This window comes from Arachis hypogaea, chromosome 14 (assembly GCF_003086295.3).
Source record: "Arachis hypogaea cultivar Tifrunner chromosome 14, arahy.Tifrunner.gnm2.J5K5, whole genome shotgun sequence".
NCBI lineage: Eukaryota > Viridiplantae > Streptophyta > Magnoliopsida > Fabales > Fabaceae > Arachis > Arachis hypogaea.
The window spans coordinates 33,153,855-33,161,848 of NC_092049.1; the positions used below are offsets into that span (position 1 = coordinate 33,153,855).

General features: G+C 38.8%; 1 non-coding gene across 1 annotated transcript; it reads left to right on the forward strand.

Annotated features, from left to right (window-relative positions):
• Positions 1-6,080: 6,080 nt before the first annotated feature.
• Positions 6,081-6,188, forward strand: LOC112745748 (small nucleolar RNA R71). The gene has a single exon (XR_003173660.1). It is a non-coding gene; the product is annotated as a small nucleolar RNA R71 (small nucleolar RNA).
• Positions 6,189-7,994: the final 1,806 nt, after the last annotated feature.

The window sequence follows — 7,994 nt, forward strand, 5'->3', positions numbered from 1 at the left end:
TTTGCGTCTGTCACTAACGCCCAGCACTCGCGAGTTTGAAGCTCGTCACAGTCATTCAATCATTGAATCCTACTCGGAATACCACAGACAAGGTTTAGACTTTTCGGATTCTCTTGAATGCCGCCATCATTCTAGCTTACACCACGAAGATTCTGATTAAGAGATCTAAGAGATACTCATTCAGTCGAAGGTAGAACGGAAGTGGTTGTCAGGCACGCGTTCATAGGGAATGATGATGATTGTCACGTTCATCACATTCAGATTGAAGTGCGAATGAATATCTTAGAAGCGAAATAAGATGAATTGAATAGAAAACAGTAGTACTTTGCATTAATCTTTGAGGAACAGCAGAGCTCCACACCTTAATCTATGGAGTGTAGAAACTCTACCGTTGAAAATACATAAGTGAAAGTTCCAGGCATGGCCGAGAGGGCCAGCCCCGAAAACGAGATCACAGGATCAAAATAGAATCCAGGATGTCTAATACAATAGTAAAAGGTCCTATTTATAATAAACTAGCTACTAGGGTTTACAGAAGTAAGTAATTGATGCATAAATCCACTTCTGGGGCCCATTTGGTATGTGCTTGGGCTGAGCTTGAATGTTACACGTGTAAAGGTCATTCCTGGAGTTGAACGCCAGTTTTGGTGCCAGTTTGGGCGTTGAACTCCACTTTGCAACTTGTTTCTGGTGCTGGACGCCAGAATTGGGCAGAGAACTGGCGTTGAACGCCAGTTTGCATCATCTAAACTTGGGCAAAGTATGGACTATTATATATTTCTGGAAAGCCCTGGATGTCTACTTTCCAACGCAATTGGAAGCGCGCCATTTCGAGTTCTGTAGCTCCAGAAAATCCACTTTAAGTGCAGGGAGGTCAGAATCCAACAGCATCAGCAGTCCTTCTTCAACCTCTGAATCTGATTTTTGCTCAAGTCCCTCAATTTCAGCCAGAAAATACCTGAAATCACAGAAAAACACACAAACTCATAGTAAAGTCCAGAAATGTGAATTTAACATAAAAACTAATGAAAACATCCCTAAAAGTAACTAGATCCTACTAAAAATATACTAAAAACAATGTCAAAAAGCGTATAAATTATCCACTCATCACAACACCAAACTTAAATTGTTGCTTGTCCCCAAGAAACTGAAAATCAAATAGGATAAAAAGAAGAAAATATACTATAAATTTCAAACTATCAATGAAACATAGCTTCAATCATATGAGCGGGACTTATAGCTTTTTGCCTCTTAAATAGTTTTGGCATCTCACTTTATCCATTGAAGTTCAGAATGATTGGCATCTAGAGGAACTCAGAGTTCAGATAGTGTTATTGATTCTCCTAGTTCAGTATGATGATTCTTGAACACAGCTATTTTATGAGTCTTGGCCGTGGCCCTAAGCACTTTGTTTTCCAGTATTACCACCGGATACATAAATGCCACAGACACATAATTGGGTGAACCTTTTCAGATTGTGACTCAGCTTTGCTAAAGTCCCCAATTAGAGGTGTCCAGGGTTCTTAAGCACACTCTTTTTTTGCTTTGGACCTTGACTTTAACCGCTCAGTCTCAAGTTTTCACTTGACACCTACACGCCACAAGCACATGGTTAGGGACAGCTTAGTTTAGCCGCTTAGGCCAGGATTTTATTCCTTTAGTCCCTCTTATCCACTGATGCTCAAAGCTTTGGGATCCTTTTTATTACCCTTGCCTTTTGGTTTTAAGAGCTTTTGGCTTTTTCTGCTTGCTTTTTCTTTCTATTTTTTTTTCGCCTATTTTTTTTTTCTGCAAGCTTTGTTCTTTGCTGCTTTTTCTTGCTTCAAGGATCATTTTTATGATTTTTCAGATTATCAAATAACATGTCTCCTAGTCATCACTCTTTCAAGAGCCAACATATTTAACATTCTTAAACAACAACTTCAAAAGACATATGCACTGTTTAAGCATACATTCAGAAAACAAGAAGCATTGTCACCACATCAATACAATTAAGCCAAGTTCAAGGATAAATTCGAAACTCATGTACTTCTTGTTCTTTTGAATTAAAACATTTTTTTATTTAAGAGAGGTGATGGATTCATAGGACATTCATAACTTTAAGACATAGTTACTAGCTACTAATGATCATGTAATGAAGACACAAATATAGATAAGCACATAGCATGGAAGACGAAAAACAGAAGAAATAAGAACAAGGAATGAATCCACCTTAGTGATGGTGGCGTTTCCTTCTTGAGGAACCAATGATGTCCTTGAGCTCTTTTATGTCTCTTCCTTGTCTTTGTTGCTCCTCCCTCATTGCTTTTTGATCTTCTCTTATTTCATGAAGGATGATGGAGTGCTCTTGATGTTCCACCCTTAGTTGTCCCATATTGGAACTCAATTCTCCTAGGGAGGTGTTGATTTGCCCCCAGTAGTTTTGTGGAGGAAAATGCATTTGAGGCATCTCCGGGATCTCATGGTGATGAGCTCCATACGCCTCTTGAGCTCCATGAATGGGCTCTCTTGCTTGCTCCATCTTTTTCTTAGTGATGGGCTTGTCCTCTTTAATGAGGATATCTCCCTCTATGTCAACCCCAGCCGAATTGCATAGGTGGCAAATGAGGTGAGGAAAGGCTAACCTTGCCATAGTGGAGGACTTGTCAACCACCTTGTAGAGTTCTTGAGGTATAATCTCATGAACTTCTATTTTCTCTCCAATCATGATGCTATGAATCATGATGGCCCGATCCACAGTAACTTCAGATCGGTTGCTAGTGGGAATGATTGAGCATTGAATGAACTCCAACCATCCTCTAGCCACAGGCTTGAGGTCCAATCTTCGTAGTTGAACCGGCTTGCCTTTGGAGTCAATCTTCCATTGAGCTCCTTCCACACATATTTCCATAAGGACTTGGTCCAACCTTTGATTGAAGTTGACCCTTCTAGTGTAGGGGCGTTCATCTCCTTGCATCATGGGCAAGTTAAACGCCAACCTCACATTCTCCGGACTAAAATCTAAGTATTTCCCCCGAACCATTGTAACATAGTTCTTTGGAACCGGGTTCTTACTTTGATCATGGTTCTTGGTGATCCATGCATTGGCATAGAACTCTTGAACCATTAGGATGCCGACTTGTTGGATGGGATTTGTTAGAACTTCCCAACTTCTTCTTTGAATTTCATGTCGGATCTCCGGATACTCATTTCTTTTGAGTTTGAAAGGGACCTCGGGGATCACCTTCTTCTTGGCCACAACATCATAGAAGTGGTCTTGATGGGCTTTGGAGATGAACCTTTCCATCTCCCATGACTCGGAGGTGGAAGCTTTTGTCTTCCCTTTCCCCTTTTTAGAGGATTCTCCGGTCTTAGGTGCCATCAATGGTAATGGAAAAACAAAAAGCTTATGCTTTTACCACACCAAACTTAGAATATTGCTCGCCCTCGAGCAATAAAAGAAAGAATAGAGGAAGAAGAAGAAGATATGGAGGAGAGGGGGAAGGTGTTGTGTTTCGGCCAAGAAGGGTATAGAGGGGTTGTGTTGTGTGAATTTGAAGAGGAATGGAGGGCTTTATATAGGGAAGGGAGGGGGGAAGGTTTCGGCCATATGGGTGGGAAATTGATTTTGAATTTTGAAGGTAGGTTGAGTTTATGAGGTAGGTTTATGGGGAAGAGTGGATGGATGTGAGTGGTGAAGAGGTGATGGGGAAGAGAGATTGAGGTAATTGGTGAAGGATTTTGGGGAAGAGTGTTTATGGGATTGTGTGAAAGAGAGTGTTTATGGGATTGTGTGAAAGAGAGTGGTGAGGGATGAGAAGAAGTGAGTGGAGGTAGGTGGGGATCCTGTGGGGTCTACAGATCCTGAGGTGATCCTGTGGGGTCTACAGATCCTGAGATGATCCTGTGGGGTCCACAGATCCTGAGGTGTTTAAGGATTTACACCCTTGCACCAAATTAGGCATGCAAAATGCCTTTGCACGCAACTCTGGGCGTTCAGCGCCAGATTGGTGCCCATTTGTTGCCCATTTCTAGCGTTGAACGCCAGAACCATGCTTGTTCTGGGCGTTCAGTGCCAGCTCCTCTCTAGGGTGCAATTCTGGCATTCAGTGCCCAGATGATGCCCCTTTTGGGTGTTCAGCGCCCAGATACTACCCATTTTGGGCGTTCAGCGCCAGAACCATGCTCTGTTCTGGCGTTGAACGCCAGGCAGATGCTTCCTCCAGGGTGTGATTTTTCTTCTGCTATTTTTTATTCTGTTTTTAATTTTTTTGTTTATTTTGTGACTCCACATGATCATGAACCTATAAAGACATATAACTAAGAAAAATATAGTTAGATAAATAAAAATTCGGTTGCCTCCCAACAAGCGCTTCTTTAATGTCAATAGCTTGACAGTGGGCTCTCATGGAGCCTCATAGATGTTCAGAGCATTGTTGAGACCCTCCAACACCAAACTTAGAGTTTGGATATGGGAGTTCAACACCAAACTTAGAGTTTGGTTGTGGCCTCCCAACACCAAACTTAGAGTTTGACTGTGGGGGCTTTGTTTGACTCTGCTTTGATAGAAGCTTTTTCTGCTTCCTCTCCATGGATGCTGAGAGAGATCCTTGAGTTGTAAACACAAGGTTATCCTTATTCAATTGAAGGATCAATTCTCCTCTGTCCACATCAATCACAGCTCTTGCTATGGCTAGGAAAGGTCTTCCTAGGATGATGGATTCATCCTCTTCCTTTCCAGTATCCAGGACTATGAAATCAGCAGGGATGTAAAGGCCTTCAACCTTTACTAATACGTCCTCTACTTGTCCATAAGCCTGTTTTCTTGAATTATCTGCCATCTCTAATGAGATTCTAGCAGCTTGCACCCCATAGATTCCCAGTTTCTTTATTACAGAGAGGGGCATGAGATTTATTCCTGAACCAAGGTCACACAGAGCCTTAAAGATCATGGTGCCTATGGTACAAGGTATTATGAACTTGCCAGGATCCTGTCTCTTCTGAGGCAATGTCAGTTGATCCAGATCACTTAGTTCATTGGTGAACAAGGGAGGTTCTTCTTCCCAAGTTTTAATACCAAATAATTTGGCATTCAGCTTCATGATTGCACCAAGAAACTTGGCAGTTTGCTCTTCAGTAACATCCTCATTCTCTTCAGAAGAGGAATACTCATCAGAGCTCATGAATGGCATAAGGAGGTTCAATGGAATCTCTATGGTCTCTAGATGAGCCTCAGAGTCCTTTGGTTCCTCAGAGGGAAGCTCCTTATTGATCACTAGACGTCCCAGGGGGTCTTCCCCCTTGGGATTCACGTCCTCCTCTCCTTCTTTGGGTTCAGCCATGGTGCTTATGTCAATGGCCTTGCACTCTCCTTTTGGATTCTCCTCTGTATTGCTTGGGAGATTACTAGGAGGGATTTTAGTGATCCTTTTACTTAGCTGGCCCACTTGTGCTTCCAAATTTCTAATGGAAGACCTTGTTCCATTCATGAAACTTACAGTGGCCTTGGATAGATCAGAGACTAAGTTTGCTAAGCTAGATGGATTCTGCTCAGAATTCTCTGTTTGTTGCTGAGTAGATGATGGAAAAGGCTTGCTATTGCTAAACCTGTTTCTTCCACCATTATTAAAGCCTTGTTGAGGCCTTTGATCCTTCCATGAGAGATTTGGATGATTTCTCCATGATGGGTTATAGGTGTTTCCATAAGGTTCACCTAAGTAATTCACCTCTGCTATTGCAGGGTTTTCAGGATCATAAGCTTCTTCTGCATAAGAAGCCTCTTGAGTACTGTTGGATGCAGCTTGCATTCCTTTCAGACTCTGAGAAATCATATTGACTTGCTGAGTCAATATTTTGTTCTAAGCCAATATGGCATTCAGAGTATCAACTTCAAGAACTCCCTTCTTCATAGGCGTCCCATTACTCACAGGATTCCTCTCAGAAGTGTACATGAACTGGTTATTAGCAACCATGTCAATGAGTTCTTGAGCTTCTGCAGGCGTTTTCTTTAGGTGAATGGATCCACCTGTAGAAGTATCCAATGACATCTTTGATAGCTCAGATAAACCATCATAGAATATATCCAGGATGGTCCATTCTGAAAGCATGTCAGAAGGACACTTTTTGGTCAGGTGCTTGTATCTTTCCCAAGCTTCATAGAGGGATTCACCTTCTTTCTGTCTGAAGGTTTGAACATCAGCTCTAAGCTTGCTCAGCTTTTGAGGAGGAAAGAACTTGGCTAAGAAAGCCGTGACCAGCTTATCCCAAGAGTTCATGCTATCTTTGGGTTGAGAGTCCAACCATATTCTAGCTCTGTCTCTTACAGCAAAAGGGAAAAGCATGAGCCTGTAGACTTCAGGATCTACTCCATTAGTCTTAACAGTATCACAGATCTGCAAGAATTCAGTTAAGAACTGAAAAGGATCTTCATATGGAAGTCCATGAAACTTGCAGTTCTACTGCATCAGAGAAACTAGCTGAGGTTTCAGCTCAAAATTGTTTGCTCCAATGGTAGGAATGGAGATGCTTCTTCCATGTAAATTGGAATTAGGTGCAGTAAAGTCACCAAGCATTCTCCTTGTATTATTATTATTTTCGACTGCCATCTCCTCTTCCTGTTCGAAAATTTCTGACAGGTGCTTGCTGGTTTGTTGTAATTTAGCTTCTCTTAATTTTCTCTTCAGAGTCCTTTCAGGTTCTGGATCTGCTTCATATGACAAAGAAGAGGGCATAGAAAAATAATAATAATAGGGATCCTTTTTACCACAGTAAAGAGGTCCCTGTGTGAGTAGAAGAATAAATGAATAGAATGAGACGAGAGAGAAGGATTTTTTAAAATAATTTTTGAAAAAGAGTTAGTGATTTTCGAAAATAGTTTTTGAAAAAGGTTAGTAATTTTTTTTTGAAAATTAAAATAAAAAAAATTAAAATAATTAGTTAATTAAAAAGAAATTTTGAAAAAGAGGGAAGATATTTTCGAAAATTAGAGAGAGAGAGGGTTAGTTAGGTAGTTTTGAAAAAGATAAGAAACAAACAAAAAGTTAGTTAGTTAGTTAGTTGAAACAAATTTTGAAAAGATAAGAAGTTAGGAAGTTAGAAAAGATATTTTGAAATCAAATTTTTTTGAAAAAGGTAAGATAAGAAGATATTTTTGAAAAGATATGTTTGAAATTAGTTTTTGGAAAAGATTTGATTTTTTAAAAATCACAATTAATGACTTGATTCACAAGAAATCACAAAATATGATTCTAGAACTTAAAGTTTGAATCTTTCTTAACAAGCAAGTAACAAACTTGAAATTTTTGAATCAAAACATTAATTGTTATTGTTATTTTCGAAAATTTGATATAAAAATAAGAAAAAGATTTTTGAAAAATATTTTTTATAATTTTCGAAAATAACTAAAAAATGAAAAAGATTTTGAAAAAGATAAGATTTTGAATTGAAAATTTGATTTGACTCATAAGAAACAACTTGATTTTTAAAAAATTTTGAAAAAGTCAATTCAAATTTTCGAATTTGATGAGGAGAAAAAAAGGAAAGATATATATATATATATATATATATATTTTTTTTTAATTTTTATGATGAGAAAAAAAAACAAGAAAAATGATGCAATGCATGAGAATTTTAGATCAAAACATGTGATGCATGCAAGAATGCTATGAATGTCAAGATGAACACCAAGAACACTATGAAGATCATGATGAACACCAAGAACATATTTTTTAAAAATTTTTATATGCAAAGAAAATATGTAAGACACCAAACTTAGAAATCTTTCATGTGTAGACTCTAACAAACGAAAAATGCATATGAAAAACACCATACAACACAAAACAAGAAAACATCAAGATCAAACAAGAAGACTTACCAAGAACAACTTGAAGATCATGAAGAACTCTATGAATGCATGAATTTTTGAAAAAATGCAAGATGCATATGCAATTGGCACCAAACTTATAACATGACACATGACTCAAACAAGAAACAGAAAAATATTTTTGATTTTTATA